Source organism: Sus scrofa, chromosome 4 (genome assembly GCF_000003025.6).
Source record: "Sus scrofa isolate TJ Tabasco breed Duroc chromosome 4, Sscrofa11.1, whole genome shotgun sequence".
Lineage (NCBI taxonomy): Eukaryota > Metazoa > Chordata > Mammalia > Artiodactyla > Suidae > Sus > Sus scrofa.
Window position 1 is genome coordinate 34,915,842 of NC_010446.5, and position 19,931 is coordinate 34,935,772.

At 45.3% G+C, this 19,931-nt stretch overlaps 1 protein-coding gene across 5 annotated transcripts in view; it reads left to right on the plus strand.

The window, feature by feature from the left end:
- NCALD (neurocalcin delta) overlaps window positions 8,420-19,931 on the plus strand; it is a 445,133-nt gene continuing 433,621 nt past the window's right edge. Inside the window, exon 1 of one of the 5 annotated variants that reach the window (XM_005662922.3) lies at window positions 8,420-8,566. The gene's annotated coding sequence lies outside the window, so the exon portion shown is untranslated. The remainder of the gene's footprint in view (window positions 8,567-19,931) is intronic. The other 4 variants (XM_005662927.3, XM_021088582.1, XM_021088579.1 and 1 more) reach the window with 4 other exon arrangements.

Below are 19,931 nucleotides of genomic sequence, written 5' to 3' on the forward strand. Positions count from 1 at the left end.
TGCAGTTGGATCCTTTAACCCACTGTGCAGGGCCAGGGATGGCACCTGCCTCCTAGTGCTGCAGAGATGTGCCGATGCCATTGTGCCACAGCGGGAACTCCGAGGAATATGGCTTTGATGTAATGCTCAGTGTCTTCAGTTAGATCTCAGTAGGCAGGTGTTCTCTCCTTCGAGGATCTAGGGAAGTGAGTGGGTAGAGCAAGTGCGTTCCTGCATCAGAACATCAACATTGCCTTGCACCACGGGCTGCTGTGTGAGCCCTCCCTGCTAGACCCTAGGTGGTGAGGGTGCATGCTGAGCCTTCATTTCTGTATATAGAGAGAAGATTCTACCCAGCACATCGAAAACACTGAATAAATATTTGTTGTTGAATAAAAGAGCTTGTCTTGTAGAATTTAAGAACCAGAAGGGAGCAAAGAGCCTAGTCGTTTCCACATCTATCTAGACATCAGAATTGCCTGTGGGGGTTCCCGTCGTGGCTCAGTGGTTAACGAATCCGACTAGGAACTATGAGGTTGCGGGTTCGGTCCCTGCCCTTGCTCAGTGGGTTAACGATCCGGCGTTGCCGTGAGCTGTGGTGTAGGTCGCAGACGCGGCTCAGATCCCGCGTTGCTGTGGCTCTGGCGTTGGCTGGTGGCTACAGCTCCGATTCGACCCCTAGCCTGGGAACCTCCATATGCCACGGGAGCAGCCCAAGAAATAGCAAAAAGACAAAAAAAAAAAAAAAAGAATTGCCTGTGGAGTGTGTGGGGGTTCTTTTTAGAAATCCTGGTTCTAGAATACACAGAGGATACACCACTTGTTCCCTCCACGGGACACAACCCAAAGTACCCCCCTCATCAGACTGAATTCTTTTCTCTGACAATCAGTAGCAAGGCAAGGATGTCTGCTCTCACTACTGTCATTCAACATAAAACTAGAAGTTCTAGCAAGTACTATAAGGTAAGAAAAAGAGAGAGAAGCCATAGAGATTAGAAAAGAGGAAAGAAAACTCTCCCTATTCCCCAATGCCATGATTGTCCTCATAGGAAATCCCAAGGATTCTACAAAGAAGTTCCTAGAACTATAAAGTGGGTTTATCAAGGTCACAGGATACAAAGCCGGTCTACAAAAACCAATCATATTTTCTATACATAAGCCATAAACCACTGAAGATGGAAATTTACATGTTCAATAGTACACAGCAAAAGAAATACAGTGATAAGACTAAAGATATGCAGGATCTTTATGTTCAAAACTAAAAAACAAGAAGTCAAAGATGTAAATGGATATTTATCATGTTCATGGATTATAAAACTGAACATTTTTAAGATGTTAATTCTCCCCAAATTGATCTATAGATTTAATGCAATCACAATAAAAATGTCAGGGGTCTTATAGATACTGACATGGTGATTCTTAAGTGTATGTGAAAAGGCAAAAGAGATAAGAACGCTAAGACAGTTTTGAAAAAGAACAAAGTTGGAGGATTTGTACCACTTGATGTCAAGACTCATTAAAAACCACGGTAGGAGTTCCCGTTGCGGCTCAGTGGTTAACGAATCCGACTAGGAACCATGAGGTTGCGGGTTCGGTCCCTGGCCTTGCTCAGTGGGTGAAGGATCCGGCGTTGCCGTGAGCTGTGGTGTAGGTCACAGATGCGGCTCGGATCTGGCGTGGCCGTGGCTGTGGTGTAGGCTGGCAGCTACAGCTTTGATTAGACCCCTAGCCTGGGAACCTCCATATGCCGAGGGAGTGGCCCTAGAAACGTCAAAAAGACAAAAAAACAAAAACAAACAAACAAACAAACAAAAAAACCCCACAGTAAGGAAGACAGTGTGGTACTGACAAAAGCACGGACACATAGATCCATGTGTGAGTCAGAAATAAATCCACACAAATAGGGTTAAATGGTTTTTGACAAAGGTGCAAGGTGATTAAATGGAGGAAAAAAATAGTCTTTTCAATAAATAGTGTTGAAACTATTGGATATCCATAAGCAAAAAAAAAAAAAAATAGTTCCTGTTGTGGTTCATCAGAAACGAATCTGACTAGTAACCATGAGGATCCAGATTTGATCCCTGGTCTCACTAGGTTAGGGATCTGGCATTGCTGTGAGTTGTAATGTAGGTCACAGATGTGGATTGAATCTGGCGTTGCTGTGGCTCTGGCGTGGGCCAGCCCCTAGCCTGGGACCTTCCATATGCTGCAGGAATGGCCCTAAAAAAGACAGGGAAAAAAACAAACAAACCCCAAACCTTGACCTCATGCTTTGTACAAAAATGAACTGAAAAATGGATCATAGAGCTGAATATAAAATCTAAAACTGTAAAACTTTTAGGAGAAAATCTTTGTGACCTGGGATTAGGCAAAGAGTTACTAGATACGATACCATAAATCTGATGCATAAAGGAAAAAGTTGATCAATTAGACAGGAAAAAATTGATCAATTAGACTTCATCAAAATGAAATCTTTTGCTCTGTAAAGGATCATGGTAAGAGAATGCCCACTGGGAGAAAAATATTTTCAAATCACCTAACTAACAAAGAATTTGTATCCAGTATCTAACTCTTCAATAAGCAAGCAAATCAATTAAGACACAGAACATTTTTGGAAAAGGTATTTTAGTGGAATGCAATAGGTGTCAAATAAGCAAAAACTACTACACACCATTTAAAATGGTTTAAAATAAAACAAAACAAAAACCTTTGCATATCAAATCCTGGAATGAATGCAGAACAACCAAACACTCATATATTGCTCTTGGGAATGTAATTTCAAAAGTGGTTTGGCTGTTTCTTATATAAGTAAACATATACTCACTGTGGGAGCCAGAAAACCCAGTCCTGTGTATTTACCCAAGTGAATTGATAATTTCTATTCACACAAAAGCCTGTAGGCCAATATTTACAGTTGTTTTATTCATAGTTTCCCTAAACTGGAAATAACCTAAACTTCCTTCAACTGTGAGTGGATAAATAACTTGTACTCAACAACACAGATGAATCTCACATGCATTGTACTCAGTGAAAGAAGCTGGTTTTGAAAGACTACATCTTTCTTTTTTTTTCTTTTTAGGGTGGAACCTGCAGCACATGGAAGTTGCCGGGCTAGGGGTTGAGTTGGAGCTACAGCTGCTGGCCTACACCACAGCCACAGCAATGCCAGATCCGAGCCACATCTGTGACCTATGCCACAGCTTGAAGTGACACTGGATCCTTAACTCACTGAGAGAGGCCATGGATTGAAACTGCATCCTCATGAGTTCTTAACCTGCTGAGCCACAAAGGGAATTCTGAAAAGCTACATCTTGCATGATTTCACTGATAGGACATTTTTTTTTTTCTCTTTGTCTGAGCCCCTGGCATGTAGAAGTTTCTGGGCCAGGGATTGAACCTGTACCACAGCAGTGACTCAAGCCAGAGCAGTCAAAACCCTGGATCCTTAATCCACTAAGCCATCAGGGAACTCCATGATATGACATTCTTGAATGGACAACATGTAGAAGAAAAAAAAAAAATCAGTGTTTTCCAGGGTTAGAGCAGGGGGAGTGCCTGACTACAAGAGGCAGCAACATTTTCAGAGTGATGGTGCCATTTTGAATCTTGATGGTGGTGAAGGATTTATCAAAATTTGCCAAACTGTTCCTTTAAAAAGTGAATTTTACTGTATATAAATTAAAAAAAAATTTTTAAAGGGCCTTCATTGGTTTTGTATTATTCTTAGAATAAATTCCAAGCTAAGTTCTGTATTCTTTATCCTGACTTGCAAAGCAGTGCATGACCTGGCCCTGCCCCTCTGACCACATTGTCTTTCACACTCCCCCTTTGAGCCCATTGTACTGTCCTCATTTGATGCCCCAGGTCCACTGATGATAAGGCACCAACCTGCTCGAGTAAATCGAGCCATGGTAATAGAGCCAGGTTGCTGCTACTTCTGTCACTACCTCGGATGGAATCTCTCCATTTGGTCTTGAGTACAGCCCAACAATGCCTCACCTCTCACCATATGCCTTTGGCCTTCTGCCTTGGGACTTCCCTCCTCCTGGCCGGACCCCTGCGTGGTGACCACTGACATGCAGTTGGAGTGCGGATCCCCAGTTAAGACTGACCCATGGGAGAAAGGAGCCTGCAAACACATCTTCTCTCTTCCTAACACACCGGTACTCTTTCCCTGACCCCGGATAGATGTTTGAAGCTTCAGAAGCACTATGTTGCTTCTCCGTAGACCAGAAATCAACATGGTCCTCTTGAATTCTTCTTCAGCCTGTCCACTGATGCCTCCATGCTCCCTCCTACGTGGTTCCTACGTGCTTCCTGCAGGCTTGAGCACAACCATCAGCTGTGTAACATACTTCCTCGCAGCTGCACTCCCTCTCTTCCGGACTCACTCCTCTTCTCTTTCAGTCCTTTCCTGCGATTTCACTTTCCTATGGTCCTATCACCTAACCTTTTGCTTGGACTCGACTTTCTAGGGAGTCCAGCCAAAGACACCCACTAAGCTTCAGTCACATGATTTGTGTTCTCCGAAAAAGCTATGTGTTTTCCCCTCAAATTGGAGCTTTTCCCATGTTTTCTCTGCCTAGCTCTTTCCCTGGTTCTTCCAGTGTATAACTCTATGTGAATTCTTGACATAGGACTTATTCGATGTGAATCTTATGTGTTCTATCTATCATCTATCACCTATCTATTTACTGTCTCTGGAACATGAATCTTGCCTGCTTTGTTTAGTGCTATGTCCTGAGGACCTAGAATATTTCAAAGCACATAGGAGGCCCTTAGGAAATATTTGCGGGAGTAGATGCATGAATGCATGGCACTGTTGACTTAGCTAGCCCCAAATTCACACACTTGGTTACTTCCTTGAGAAAAGCTTGCAATTCAGTGCCCAGAGTTGACCAAATGCCAGAGGTCTGTCTCAGCACATTAGACCACTGGAAGTGGGACACTCTTAGCATGGACTCAAGGCTAGTTGTTTCAAGTGCCTGTATCACACAGCTAAAGAGCATTTTAGAAAGTAGGGCCAACATTTAGGTATAAATTTTTGTGCCTTTGAGTTAGACAAAGTCATTTAGATACAGCACCAAAAGTACAAGCAACAAAGGAAAACAGATAATTTATACTTCATCAAAATTTAAAAAAAACCCAACTTTTTTTGCTTCAAAGGATACCACCAAAATAATGAAAAGACAGAATGAGGGGAAATATTTTCAAATTACCTATTTGACAAAGGACTTATAACTAGAATAGACAAAGAACACATTACCTGAATAATACATAAAAAAGACAAATAGCTAAGTTAAAAAGCGTAATGGATCTGAATATTTCTCCAAAGAAGATAACCATATGGAAGGATGATCAACATCATTAGCTGTGAAAAATGCAAATCAGAACCATGAGATACCACTTCACATGCACTAAGATGATGTATACTTAAAAACTGGCAAATAACAAGTGCTGGCAAGCGTGTCGAGAAACTGGACCATTCAAACACTGCTGATGAAAATGTAAAATGGTGCAGCTGCTTTGGAAACCAGTGTGGAAGTTCCTTAAAATGTTAAACATAGAGTTACCATGTGACTCAGCAATTCTACTCCTAGATATAAACCCAAGAAAAACAAAAAACAGGAGTTCCCATCGAGGCGCGGTGGAAACGAATCCAACTAGGAATCATGAAGTTTCGGGTTTGATCCCTGGCCTTGGTCCGTGGGTTAAGGATCCAGCATTGCCTTGAGCTGTGGTGTAGGTCGAAGATGAGGCTCGGATCCCGCGTTGCCGTGGCCCTGGCATAGGCCTTCGGCTACAGCTCTGATTAGACCCTTAGCCTGGAAACCTCCATATGCTGTGGGTGCAGCCCTAAAAAGACAAAAGACAAAAAAAAAGAAAAGAAAAACAAAAACATACATCCACACAAAAACCTATACATGAATATTCATAGCAGCCTTATTTATAATAGCCCCAAAGTAGAAACAAACCAAATATTCAACTGAAGAATAAACAAAATATATATCTATACTATGGAATATCACTTGTTCATAAAAAGGAATGAAGTATTGATGACATGGATGGACCTTGAAAATATCATGCTAAATGAAAGAAAGCAGTCACAAAAGATTTCATATGGTAGGAAGACCTTAATTTATATGAGCTTTCTATAATAGGCAAATCTATAGAGCAAAAAAAGTAGATTAATGGTTGCAAGGGGCTAGCAGTTGGGAAAAAAAAGGATATGAATGCTAATAAACACGGCATTTCTTTGTGAGGTGATCAAAATCTGTTCTAAAATTGATTGCAGTGGTAATTGTACCCCTCTGAATATACTAAAAACATCAAATTGTAAATTTTTTATTTTTTAAATTAAATTTTTTTGGCTATGCCTGAGGGTATGTGGAAGTTCCTGGGCCAGGGATTGAAGACAAACCGCAGTAGGGACCTGAGCCACCCACTGCAATAAAAATGCTGGATCCTTAACCCATTACACCACAAGGGAACTCCCAAATTGTATACTTTAAATGGGTGAATTGTATGCTACATGTGTTATATTTTAACAAAGGTTTTTTTTGTTTGTTTGTTTTTTTAAAGCAGAGGTCATTAAAGCAAAATTAAAAAATAGAGAAAGTGGGTTTTAAAATCGTTCTCCCTCAGACACACCCTGACCCCAAGCACGGCCACTTTCTCACCACTGCCTTCTACTCACTGAAGTTCTGCCTGCAGTCTGTAGGCAATGACCAGGCCTAAACTGCCCAGACCACAGGTTACGAAATGATAATCTAGGGACCCCTTGTGGCCTACAGATTTTTTTTTTTTTTAAAGCCTATGGAGCATTTAAAGTATTTTTAAAATTAGTTACCAACACTTTAAAATTAGAAGAGTTCACATTACATGTGGGTTCTTGGCTTCTCTGGAGGCAGAGAGACAAAACAAAATCCAAATGAAAATAAGCCCAACTTAACAGCCGGCCTGGACCTGCATTTCCCACGCGGAAAAATGAGACTGTCCTTTTTAGGGCTTGATGTCCTTCCCAGTTTGCCCCTGTACAACCAGCCAAAGTCACTTCTTTGTTACTTGTTTTTAATCCCTTAGGGACATTTGAGTTTGCAATACCTGCTCAGACCTTTCCCTGCATCAAAACTTCCTTGTTTGTCATCCCATTGCCTTTGGCTGTGTTTGGTGATTGGCTCATCCCTGGGTTTCCAACCCTGGCTGCACATCAGAATCTCCTGGGGCCCTTGTAAAAACCCCAGGCAAGGCTGCACCCCCAGCAGTTAAATCAGAATCTGTGCGGGTGGAGCCCAGGCCTGCCAGTAAAAACACACACACACAAAATCCAATTCCCTAAGTGATTCCAAAGTGCATCCAGGAAGGCAATCCCCCCAGACTAATCCGCTAGAATTCAAGAACAAATTTTAGCATCCAATAATGCTTCAATGTCCTCTCAGATCACTTTTGTTTCTTTAAGCTTTGCCTGAAGGAGTAAATGATGTGGAAATGGAAAGCAGAACCAAGAGGATGGTTTTGGTCAGCTGAACCTTGTGCTTGATTTTCAAATCAAAGTTGGCGGATGTTTGGACCTAAATGTAACTGTCATTTCTATAACTGTTAGTCACATTAAAAGATTTTTGTCATCATTTTAACAAGCATGGACAAGTCAGGGGCCTTTACGGCTTTACACAGTGCCTTTTGGTTATTTGTAACCAGCAAGTGTTTGAATCCATGGATTTGACTTGCTACTGAGATCTTCGGTGGGTTCTGGAAATATTGCTGGGGTTGACAAGCACTGGAAATGATGGTGGTTTTTTGAGAGGTCATGAGCGGCCAGCACAGCAGTACAGGAACATGTACTGGCAGTAACTTGATAAATATTGCTTGAATAAATTGACAAGACATTTGCTTCTCATCATCTCCAGGGGAGATGGAAAATTTGGTGACATTCTGCCATTGGGCGACAGGAGGCGGGGTGGGGGGGGACGTAGGGGGTGGTGGTAAGAGAGCCCTTAGGTGGCCTTCTTTCCAGCTTTTTGTTAAGCTCTGGGCGGAGAACACACTGATGGGGCAAAGCAGCTCACCCCACCTGGTGGGTCTGTCCTTCCAAGTTTCCCTTGAACTTCACAGCTGCGTAGCGGGGACCCTAGGGTCTCCCAACGGAAGGAAGCCTAGAAGGTGATGCTCTATGTTGAATCTGGCCTTCCCACGCCCGTAACACGCAAACGGATGGGGACCCCTTGGAAAGTGCCAGTGTAGCCTAGCTGAAAGCCTGGGAGTGGGCTGGGACTAGGGGTACAATGGCGATGATAAGCTCGTGGCGGCCCCGGGGCCACATGGGGTGTTCACTGCACCTGCAAACGCCGCGCCCCAGCTTGGCCCCCTGCACCCCAGCGGCCCGCCCACCTTGGGGAGGCTGCCTTCGGAGTCGCACTGGGGAGGGGGGGTTGGCGGCCGCCACGCGGGAGGCTGCGAGCGAGGCTGGGGAGGGGGGCGCGGCAGGCGGCGGTGCTGTCCAGGGGGAGGCGGGCGGAGGGAAGGCGCTGCCGCCGCCACTGCCGCCGCCTCACCCGCGGCGACACAGACACCGGGAGCGGCAGAGGCGGTGAGTCGCAGCGCCTTCCCTCGGCTTCTCCGAAGCCAGAGTGGACTCGGAGTCGCAGCCGGGGCGGGTGTGCGGGGGCGGTGGCGCCGTGAGCGGCTGCTGAGGGGACCCGCGCGCTCCGGGCGCGGCGGGCGCCGGGGTGGGCGCGAGGAGCGCGAAGTCCTGGGGACCCGGTCCCCGCAGCCCCGCCCGGGCGCAGCTCATCTTGTCAGTTCCCCTGTCCTTCCCTCAATGCCTTTGAGGGAACATAAAACAAAACCACAGACCTTGAGGATGGTGGCGAAAAAGAAGAGAGCAACTTTGCAGAGGGACGCGCAGAGGCGTGCAGGGCAGGCAGGATTAGGGGCGCGCTGCATCGGAAGGGGGCGTTCGTGCGCCTGGTGGCCCGGACCCCAGAAGCATCCCTCCCGGGGTTGGGGGGAAGGGAGGGAGGAGGCTGGGGTCGTGGGCACCCGCCGGCTCCAGGCCTTCGAGTTGGCCCGGAGCCGCGGCAGTAGGCATTTGCGAGTTGTGGGCGCCTGGGGAGGGGGCTTTGGGAACCACCAAAAGGCGCCAGTTGAACCTAGAGGAGGAAGTGGTTTGCATTTTGGACTCAGGACCTGAAAGATTTGTGTCTCTTGCCCTCGAGGAGTCGGGAAGGGGTGTGCTGGGGAGATGTGTTTGAGTGTTTTTCAGTGCATACCGATTTATTTTTAGCTCCCAGAGAAGCAGGATGTGCAAAGTGGGTTGTATCAGCCCGGGAGGGGCAGGAGGTCTCCCTGTCCGCAGGAAATACACAAGTTTTTTGCTGCAGATGCTTGCTTTAACTTTCATACTTGGAGAAAAAGCCAGTTGGCTCTCTGAAGGTCTCCCCGCCAGGGCCACTTTCTTTCTGCGGGTCTGTGTGGGGCTGCAGACCAGGCCAGCATGCTTCTGTTGTTAAGCCCTGGCCCCCAGTCGCGGTACATGTTCCACTCCTTAGGGCAACTGGTGTGAAACACCGAAGAAGGACTGCCGAGGTCTCACTCGCTGAGAAGGAAACCACATGGGCTTGCTTAAGTTTTCCCACTTCTGACTGATCTGAAAATAACAGACCTGAGCCTCTGTATTACCAACAGGAGGCTTTGCTCTCAGGGTTTCTTAGACGTCATTGGCAATGCTTGTGAGTTTTTCACTCCAACGGGGAGATGCCTGTGTTTTAGGGTCAAATGCAGAATGACAGGACTGCAGAGGAGAAAGGGGTGGTGGGTGATGGAAAGAGTGTGAGGACCTGAGAGGTGCTGGTTGAGGGCTAAATACAGATTTGGGGTTGGGGCTTCCTTCAGAAGGGGAGGCGTAAGCAGCTTGAAATCCAAATGTTCAGGTACCTAAGCCAGACCCTTGGCATTTGCCCCAGAGTCTCCTTCCTTTCAGCATATCCGAGTCCATACTAAATACCCACTGTCTGTACGTGTGCTTAGCAGAGTGGGCTGTGAGGAGCAGCCAGACTGCTGGATTTGAATTCTAGTTGGGACATGAATGGTTCTTAGACTTTCGGCTCCTTGCCTCCCCCCCCCTTTGGCCACATCTGCAGCCTGTGGAAGTTCCCCGGCCAGGGATCAAACATGCGCCATAGCAGTGACCAGAGCTACAGCAGTGACAATGCTGGATCCTTAATGTGCTTAGCCACAAGGGAACCCCTTGGGCTCCTTAACCTCTGTGTTTCCTAATCTTCGGCTTGCAGCTGATAATAGGTACCAAACCTAGTTCAGGAGATAAAGTGAATGAATGCAAAGAAAGCACTTCACAGTGTCTTGTCATCTGCAAGTGCTGCATAAATGGAGCTCTTATTATTTTTTTGTTGTTGTTGATGTCTGCCTCCTTCTCTCAGTTCCTCTTGTCACTGATTTAGTTTATAACCTCATCTCTTCTTCCCTGAGTGTTCCAATAGTCTTCACAAGCTGGCTCCTTGCTTCAAATCAGGACATTCTTGCTTCAGTCAATTCTGCAAACCGAAACTAGAATGCTGGTTTCGAGACAAAAATCTAAGCCAGTTATTCGGCTTAATTTCCTTCAGAGGTTTTCTGTGGCTTTCGGGATAGAGTTTGAACTCCAAGACTTTCACGAGCCTGCCAACCTTATCTCCTAAGCCTCCCCATGTGTAGCCTTGGCTCAAGCCACTGAGTCTCAGGACCTGTCGTCTTCCCACCCTTCCTTGTCTGGTCAACTCCTAGGCATTCTTCCTTCCTCAGCTGCAGGGATGCTGCCTCCCGGCAGACCTCTTGGGACTTTGTCCCTGCTAGCTGACTGAGCTGCCATTGCTTCTTGCTGGAATATTCCCAAGCACACACCTCTCTCATCACTCTGCATCAGCATCTACATAGGTCTTCCTTAGCAGTAAATGCCTTGAGAGGTGCCCTGTGATTGTCCATAGTTGTTTGTTAGATGAACAAGTGAACATCAGTCATACTACTCTGCAATAAAAAACTTTCAGGAATACTGAAGAATCAAGTGTTGGTTAAAAGAAATATGACAAAACTATCTTGGAATAATTTCAGAGATTTTTTTTTCTTAATTTAAGGGATCAGACTAACGATGGAGAAATGTAGTGATCTGAGCTATTTCCTTACTTTCCTCATAACAATGTTGGACATCTCCGACTGGCCGTGGGGAGTGGTGGGTCGGCTCTCCGAGGGATTGTGCAGTGAGTTTGGTTCTGGAGGCAGAGGTGAAGGTTACCACATGCATGGGCTTTGTAGCTCTTCCTTGGATTTTTGCTCCCTCAGAGTGTGGGTTTCAGTGTGTCCTAGGATTGATGAGAACAGGAAGTCTCCTGTCATCTAAGTTCCTTAGTACATTTCAGGCAATTCAGTGCATTCTGTGGATGCACTTCCGACTGAGGTGGCATTTCCAAGGGCTCGGTGACTGAGCGCCCAAGAGCCCTGCAGAGGAATATAAGATAGCGCCTGGATCTCTGGGACAGCTCCAGATTCTGATTTCAAGACTCCAGACCAGGGGGCTTTTATGAAATGAAACATTTAAAAACAAAAAGCCTTTTGCATTTCAAAGGGTGGTAAACAAAACAAGTCAAAACACAAAAAAGACGATGTAGTAGAGACCATACCTAAAATACTACCCAGTTCTTTATAGAAAACCTGCCAACTGCTGTTCTGGAGCAGAGACAACTGGTTTCATTTTGCCTGTCATCTTTGATTGATTGGTAGTGGCTTCCTGAAGTGCCGAGTCCAAAGAGGAAGCCAAGGCTGGGTCCAGGCTCTCAGTAGGAAAGAGTGCTGCAGTCAATTAGTGATGTCTGTCAGGGTGTGGGATTAGGCAGTAGGGACAGCCAGGCTTGGTCCTCACTAGACCTCTGTCTCTATCCTTATGATAGAATATCACTGGAGAACAATGAAGGCAGAAATTAAGAACAGAGCGCATGAGTTAGAAGTGATCCCCGGAAGAAACCGGAACCTTCCACCACAGCAATGAACTATGGCTGCTGTTGACATTAATAGCTTCCGTTTATTGAGTGTGTGCTCTCCATATATGTATTTCATCTTTGTAATAATTTTTTCAGGAGATACTTAATTAGGATTCAATTCTGTTGCAAGGATCAGGAACCCCAAAGCTCAGACTATTTTGAGTGAAAAAAAAGAACATTATTTTGGTTCTGATAACTCCTCAGTCCAGAGGAAGAAACTTCAAGTCTGGCTCGATTTAGGGCTCAAGCATAATTATCAGCACCTGAATTCCATCTTCACATTTCTTGGTTTGCTTTCTTTGAGTTAGCACCATTTTTAGGCCCCTTTTCACTGCAGAATGGATGGAAGAGCTCTAGAGTTTATAGAGCTTATGTAGTCTGGGATTTAAGTCCATCTGGAAGGTGGGAGCCTCTATCCCAGCTTTGTTGGCAATGATAGGCTCTGGTCATTGGCTTTGATTGGGTCCCATGCCTGTTCCCGTGGCCCGAGTTCCACACTAGTCTAGGGCTTGGTCTTGGTTACAGGTTTTATCCCTGAACCATAGACTAAGAATTAGGAGCAAGGGTGTTTCTCCAGCAGAATATTGTTATACTGTCACCAGGAGATTGGCCAACAGATTTGGATAGAAAAGCAAAAGCTGTTCAGTACAGTAGTGTCAGCCTTGTCACTTAACAGATAAAGAAAACAGGCTTAGGGCTACTCAGTAACTTGCCCAAGGACACATGGCTAGCAGACAAAGGCGTTCTGATTTGAAACACCACAATTCATGCACTTAATAGAATTATTTGTGAACAGAATAATTTAAAGTGAGTTTAGCATGAAGCTCTGTTCTTTTCATTTTGAAAATGTTGGTAACTAACTTTAAGAAGTATTGGAGTTCCCATCATGGCGCAGTGGTTAACGAATCCGACTAGGAACCATGAGGTTGCGGGTTCGATCACTAGCCTCGCTCAGTGGGTTAAGTATCTGGTGTTGCCGTGAGTTGTGGTGTAGGTCGCAGATGTGGCTCGGATCCCACGTTGCTGTGGCTGTGGTGTAGACTGGCAGCTACAGCTCCGATTCGACCCCTAGGCTGGGAACCCCCATATGCTGTGGGAGCCGCCCAAGAAATGGCAAAAAGACCCAAAAAAAAAAAAAAAAAGAAGTATTAAGTACTGACTGATTAGAAGACATGAGAAAAGAAAACAGACTTCTTGGGCTAGATTTTTCTTCATGATTCAACTGTTTCAACTATATATGTATAGTCTGGGAACTTCCATGTGCTGCAGGTGTGGCCCTAAAAAGACTATATATATTTATAGGCCTATCTAGGCCTTTTTTAGGACTGTATTTACAGTCTTTATATATATATATAAAATATATAAATATAACGTATTTATATTTATATAGTCTTTTTAAGGCCACACCTGCAGCACATGGAAGTTCCCAGGCTAGGGGTCAAAGTTCTGGGTAGAAATTTCTCAGCCTGCGCCACAGCCACAGCAATGTGGGTCCCAGCTGCATCTGTCACCTACACCACAGCTCATGGCCATGCCAGATGCTTAACCCACTGAGCGAGGCCAGGGATCAAAGCCGTATCCGCATGGAAACTAGTCAGGTTCATTACCGTCGAGCTCTGACAGGAACTCCTCAACTGTTATTTTTGAGGCGTTTCTTTTTTTTTAAATTATTATTATTATTATTATTTTTGTCTTTTTTTGCTATTTCTTTGGGCCGCTCCCGTGGCATATGGAGGTTCCCAGGCTAGGGGTCTAATCGGAGCTGTAGCCACTGGCCTACGCCAGAGCCACAGCAACGCGGGATCCAAGCCGTGTCTGCAACCTACACCACAGCTCACGGCGACGCCGGATCGTTAACCAACTGAGCAAGGGCGGGGATCGAACCCACAACCTCATGGTTCCTAGTCGGATTCATTAACCACTGCGTCACGACGGGAACTCCATTTGAGGCGTTTCTATGTGCTTGACATTTTGTTAAGTTCTAGGGATTTGGATGAATATGATCTAGTCCCCTGTCTCGAAGGAATTTGTATTCCAGCATGAAAGTGCCAGACATAGTTAGGAAATGGTTCAGTGGAAACGCAGGGTATATGGGGGCGAGTGCAGGAGATGATCCCCCTTGATGGGCGTAGTATCCTTCCAGTTTGTTTTTCCCCAGTGCAATGTTTGGTGCAATAAGTGAGCAATAAATATTTCTTAAATACATTTAAAAATTGTGGCTAAATATACATAACATAAAATTTACATTTAACCTTTTTTTTTTTCTTTGGTTGTTCTTGTGGCATATAGAAGTTCCCGGGTCAGGGACTGAATCTGCACCATAGCAGTGATCAGAGGCACTGTAATGATAACACGGGATCCTTAACCCATTCCATCTGTGAAATTTGGAAGCAAGAAAAAGACATGCATGTTAGTTTTGAGGTCGTACCTCAAACTGAAAGTTATGGCCCAAGTACAGGATTAATGTTTAGTGAAGATGGAAAAGGCATTAAATATGTGCAGTGAAATATTTTGAGAGAGGGAGACCACATTCACATGACTTCTATTACAGTATATTGTTACAACTTTGATTTTCTTACAGGTATTGTTGTTAGTCTCTTACTGTGCTTAACTTACAAATTAAGCTTTACCACAGGTACGTATGTACAGGAACCATCATAGTATATATGGGGTTCAGTACTATCTGTTGTGTCAGACATCCATTGGGAGTCTTGGAACGTATCCTGCACAGGTAAGTGGGGGACCACTGTATTCAAAAAGATGTGGACAAGGTTAAGGGAAGTCACCCAGACTGGCTGGCAAAGTGTGAAACCTTTACCTCCCAGCCCTGGAAGGGTGACCTGAGAGAGTGGTTTCTGGAATTGCACTTCAGTAAAAGAATACAGCTCCTGTCAAGCTGTGGTCTGGCCAGGCAGCACCAGGTCCCCAACCACTCTTTTCCCTAGAATCTTCGACGGGTGCCTTCCGATTGGCCCAATCAGCCAGAGGCCAGAGGGCAAGAAATGCAGGGACTGCCTTGTACATAGAAATCAGCCTCCTGGGTCTGAGAGCTGAGTGGAGCAGGGAGAGGGCCGCATCTAGAGGGACAAAGCAGAGCTCAGTCAGCCCAAGGGAGCCTGCCCGTTCTCCTTTACAGGTGAGGGAACAAGAGGTTGAGTGACCTACTCTAGGTCAGTAGCTAGTAAGTTGTGGAGCTGGAATTTCAACCCAGGAACATTTCTTCAGCACATCCAGTTGGATCTGGAATGTGAGGTTTTCCTGAAACCTGTGTGTGTTGATTCTTTGATAATAATCTATACAAATCTAGCTCGGCTGTCAAAATGTAGAGGAAGGGACTGCTCGGAAGGCCTGCCCCCCTTTTTTTCTAAATCACAATGTGTATTTTGTAGATATGTTTCGTAGTTGATTGGTTATATGTATACTTTTTCATTTTTATTTTTGTCTTTTTTGCCATTTCTAGGGCTGATTCTGTGGCATATGGAGGTTGCCAGGCTAGAGGTGTAATTGGAGCTGTAGCCACCGGCCTACACCACAGCCACAGCAACACAGGATCCGAGCTGCGTCTGCACAGCTCACGGCAACGCCAGATCCTTAACCCACTGAGCAAGGCCAGGGATCAAACCCACAACCTCATGGTTCCTAGTCGGATTCCTTGACCACTGAGCCACAAGGGGAACTCCCTGATTGATTATATTTTGATACAAAGTGTCTTCTATGTAATCTATGGGGTGACAGTATGTCCTTGAAACACACATAAAAAGACATATTTGTTTTGTTTTGCTTTTAGTGGAAGGTTCCAAAAGAGTTGACAGTATAACCGGGCTGCTTAAACATTGGAAGGAGAAGAGTGTTGAGGCCAAGGGAGATGGTGGTTTCCTTGGTGCTGTCCTGCTGGATTGGACACAGAAGGCCTTGTCTAGTGTGGTGGGGAGGAGAGGATAGGGGTGGGGGATGGAGGAGTGGGGGGGAGGGGTGGGGGGTAGAACCCATCTCCCCAGGGGCATGACTTGAGGGGCTCTCTAGCCGGAAAAAGCCCTGTGGGAGCCTGGGAATTATGATCTTCAAGTACGTGAAGTACTGCACCGGAAAGAGACTTATTCTGGGGCTAGAACGAGGCCTACTGTAGAAACAGAACGGGCTGCTTCGGAAGGCCTCATATTTTCCATTCCCAGAGTCTGTAAAGCTGAAGCCACAGGTGAGAGATGTGGCTGAGGGCTTGTATGAGTTTCCTGTGGCCTCTGTAACAAATTACCGCAAACTGGATGGCTTAAAATAATAGAAATTTAGTTTCTCACCGTTTTGGAGGCCAGAAATCTGAAATCAAGTCATCAGAAGGGCCAAGCTTTTCCCAGAGGCCCTGGAGGACAATTCTGTGCTTGCTTCTCCTAGTTTCTGGGCTGGAGGCTGCATCACTCCCACCTCTGCCTCCGGGGTCATGTGGCTTCCTTCTCTCCTCTGTGTGTCCCTTCTAAGGACATGTGTCCCTGGATTTAGGGCTCACCTGGATAATGATTTGGGATGATTTTCTTTTTCTACCAGTTTTACTGAGAAACGCTGACATCCATCACTCTCAGTTTAAGGTGTACAGCCTGATGGTTGAATGTACATGTCGTGTGAAATGATTGCACTAAGGCTCAGTGAACATCCATCACCTCATGTTGATACAATACGAAGAACAGAAAGAAGAAAAGAAAGAAAAGGTTCTTTTATGATGTCAACTCTCAGGATGTATCCTTTTAACCTCTTTCCCATCCATCACACAGCCGTGTTCCCAGAGTCATCCCATTGTACATTCTGTTCCTACCACTTACTCCTCTGACAACTTCAAGTTTGTACCTTTTGACCGTCTTCTTTCAGTCCCTTCCTCCCCCATCCTCTACATCTGGTAACCACAAGTCTGGTCTCTTTTTCTGTGAGTTTGGTGGGTTTTAACATTCTTTTGTTTTTAGATGCCACTTATAAGTGATATCATGTAATATTTGTCTCTGTCTGACTTACTAGCACCAATGCCTTTATGGTCCATCCATGTTGTTGCATATGGTGGGATTTTCTCATTTTTAATGGCTGAATAATGTTCCCATGTGTATATATACCACAACTTCTTTATACATTCATAATCAGTGGACACTTGGTTTGTTTCTGTGTCTTGGCTATTGTAAATAATGCTGTTATGAATATGGGGTTGCAGATAGTTTTCTGAGTTAGTGTTTTGCATATCCTTTAGATATCCTCTCAGAAATGGAGTTGCTGGGTCATAGGGTAGTTCTAATTTTAATTTTTTGAGGTCTTCCATACTGTTTTTCATAGAGGACACACCAATTTACAATCCCACCAACAGGGCACAAGGGTCTCCTTTTCTTCACATCCACACCAGCATTTGTGATCTCTTGTATTTTTAATGATGACCATTCTAACAGGGGTGAGGTGCTCTCTCATGGTTTTAGTTTTCATTTTATAGGATAATCTTATGTCAATATCTTCAACTTAATTATATCTGCAAAGACCTTTTTAACAAATAAGATCACATTCATCTGTTCCTGGGGTTAGGATTGGGCATATCTTTTGGGGGGCCACCATTCAACCCACAACAGTCTTCATGAGTATGCATTGCCACCCTTGATCTTCTGATTCTGTCATTATGCCCATAGATTTTATTTACTGCCTAGACTATAGGTTCCTTGATACAGGAGAGGTCTTGTAAATGCTTTTGAACTGGTCTGTTGACATTTCATTTTAACTTTAAGTGACAGAACAAACAAAATTCTTAGAATCTGCCATTCCTTATTTCTGAAATGAAGAGACGAGTGAAAGAAGCTCACAAAAACCAGTTTGATCTCTACCTTGGCTAGAAGTTTTCTGTGCTTTGCTTTGTCCAGTGGCTTTGGAGAAAATGAATAGATGAAGGGCACCTGCTGGCCCTATTCTGGTGCTCACGTGGGGTTGCTAGATGCTTTTATTTCTTATTTCTTATTTTTTTGCTTTCTAGGGTCATACCCGCAGCATATGAGGTTCCCAGGCTAAGGGTCGAATCAGAGCTGTAGCTGCTAGCCTATGCCATAGCCACAGCAATGCCAGGTCTGAGCCATGTCTGTAACCTACACCATAGCTCACGGCAATGCCGGATCCTTAACCCACTGAGCAGGGCCAGGAGGTGAACCCGCATCCTCATTCATTTCTGCTGAACCACAATGGGAACTCTGCTAGATGCTTTTGAAACTGTAAATACTCAGAGGAATCTTAGGGATGTTGGAGTGTTTTAGGAAAATGAAGCAGAAGCAATAAAGGCTCAAGTTTCTTGTCTTTCAGAAAACCCTGGCTTAGAAATATGGTTTGTAAATGTCTTCAGCCCCTCAACTAGCCTTTTATGCATGTATTTTCAATACTGAATCCCAAAGTGGGGCCTGTGCACATAAGCGGGACCTAGGCACATATGACAAGGTCAAGGGTAGCTTTGGCAATTACCTGGCTAATTCGATGGCTATAACTCATCAGGTGGAATATATCAAGAGAGTCCATCCCAGGGTGTAAATTATGCTATTTGTTTGTCTGTATTGATCACATTAACTGGTAAGAGCCAAAATCCATTTCCTTTGTGCTTTGGAGAGGCAGTTGTCATTAAGGCCATTTCTCTCCAGGGGGCAGCTAATTTTGGTTTCTCCGTCACTTTGCAGTGTGACTTCATAACAGAAAGAGGAAAGAAAAAAAAAAAAGGTAAAATATCCCTTCACTTTATTATGTTATATATTCTGCTGTAACATTGTTGCTCTGGTTGATATTAACTTTGGATCTGTTTGCTTTGAGGAGTATACTTGGAATACTGTGATGCTTAGAAAATTTAATCTCACCAACTGAAGAAAATGGTTTGCCTTCCACAAGACTGGCTACATAATTTATGAGGCCCAGGGCAAAATGAAAATGTGAGGCCCTTGTTAAAAAGTTATTGAGAATTTCACGATGGTGTCAGCAGAGTATTAGACCAAGTAGGGGGCCCTTTTGAGCACAGTACGTTGTGGGACTGCACCTGTCACTTGCCCATGAAGCTGGCCCTGGTGTCACAGAGATGCTGAGCATGGCATCTTCTGGCTTATAAGCACCTTCTTGACCCCCAAAGAGCGCCCAGGCCAGTTTACTCCACTTTAGTTGAAGCATACTCTTCTATAGGGACAAGGACAGTGAGCAGCCTGGCCATCTTTTGTCACCTCCTCTTGTGTCCTCTCTCCTCCCTTATCTGCCTGGCTCTGTGCCCTGAGAGGTTGATCTCTACCATCAGCATCAGTGTCCGTCTTTGTCTTCTGATTTCTTTGTTTCTTTTTCTGCTTTTTAGGGCCGCACCCGTGGCATGTGGAGGTTCCCAGGCTAGGGGTCAAATCAGAGCTGCAGCTGCCAGCCTATGCCAGAGCCACAGCATCGCCGAATCCAAACCACCTATACCACAGCTCCTGGCAACACCAGATCCTTAACCCACTGAGCGAGGCCAGGAAATGAACCTGCATCCTCATGGATGCTGGTTGGGTTTGTTACTGCTGAGCCACAGCGGGAACTCCCTATCTTCTGATTGCTAGTACAGTGCAGACAGTGGTGGGTCTCGCTCACTGTTGGGAGTTGGGGTGGGGGAGTGTGAGTGGGGGAGGGAGGAGAGTGAGGGTATTTTTCTCCTTTGTCCCTCTTGCTGGGTTGCAGGCTTTGGGTTGGCTTTTCTGTGGCCAAAACCCACAGCTCCTTCGAGGCGTCCTCCCCCTCCAGCCATTCTCTCTGTGTCCTTTAGCCGCTCCCCCCCAACCCCTTGGGCACTTGGGCCTGGGATGGTAATGCTTCTAGCTGTTGTGAGCCTTCCCTGCTTTCCTGAACCCTCAGGCTGTCTCCTCTCTAGCCTCCTCCGAAGGATCTCAGAGTCCTCTGGGGCTGGCCTGGGCCCTGATGGATGCA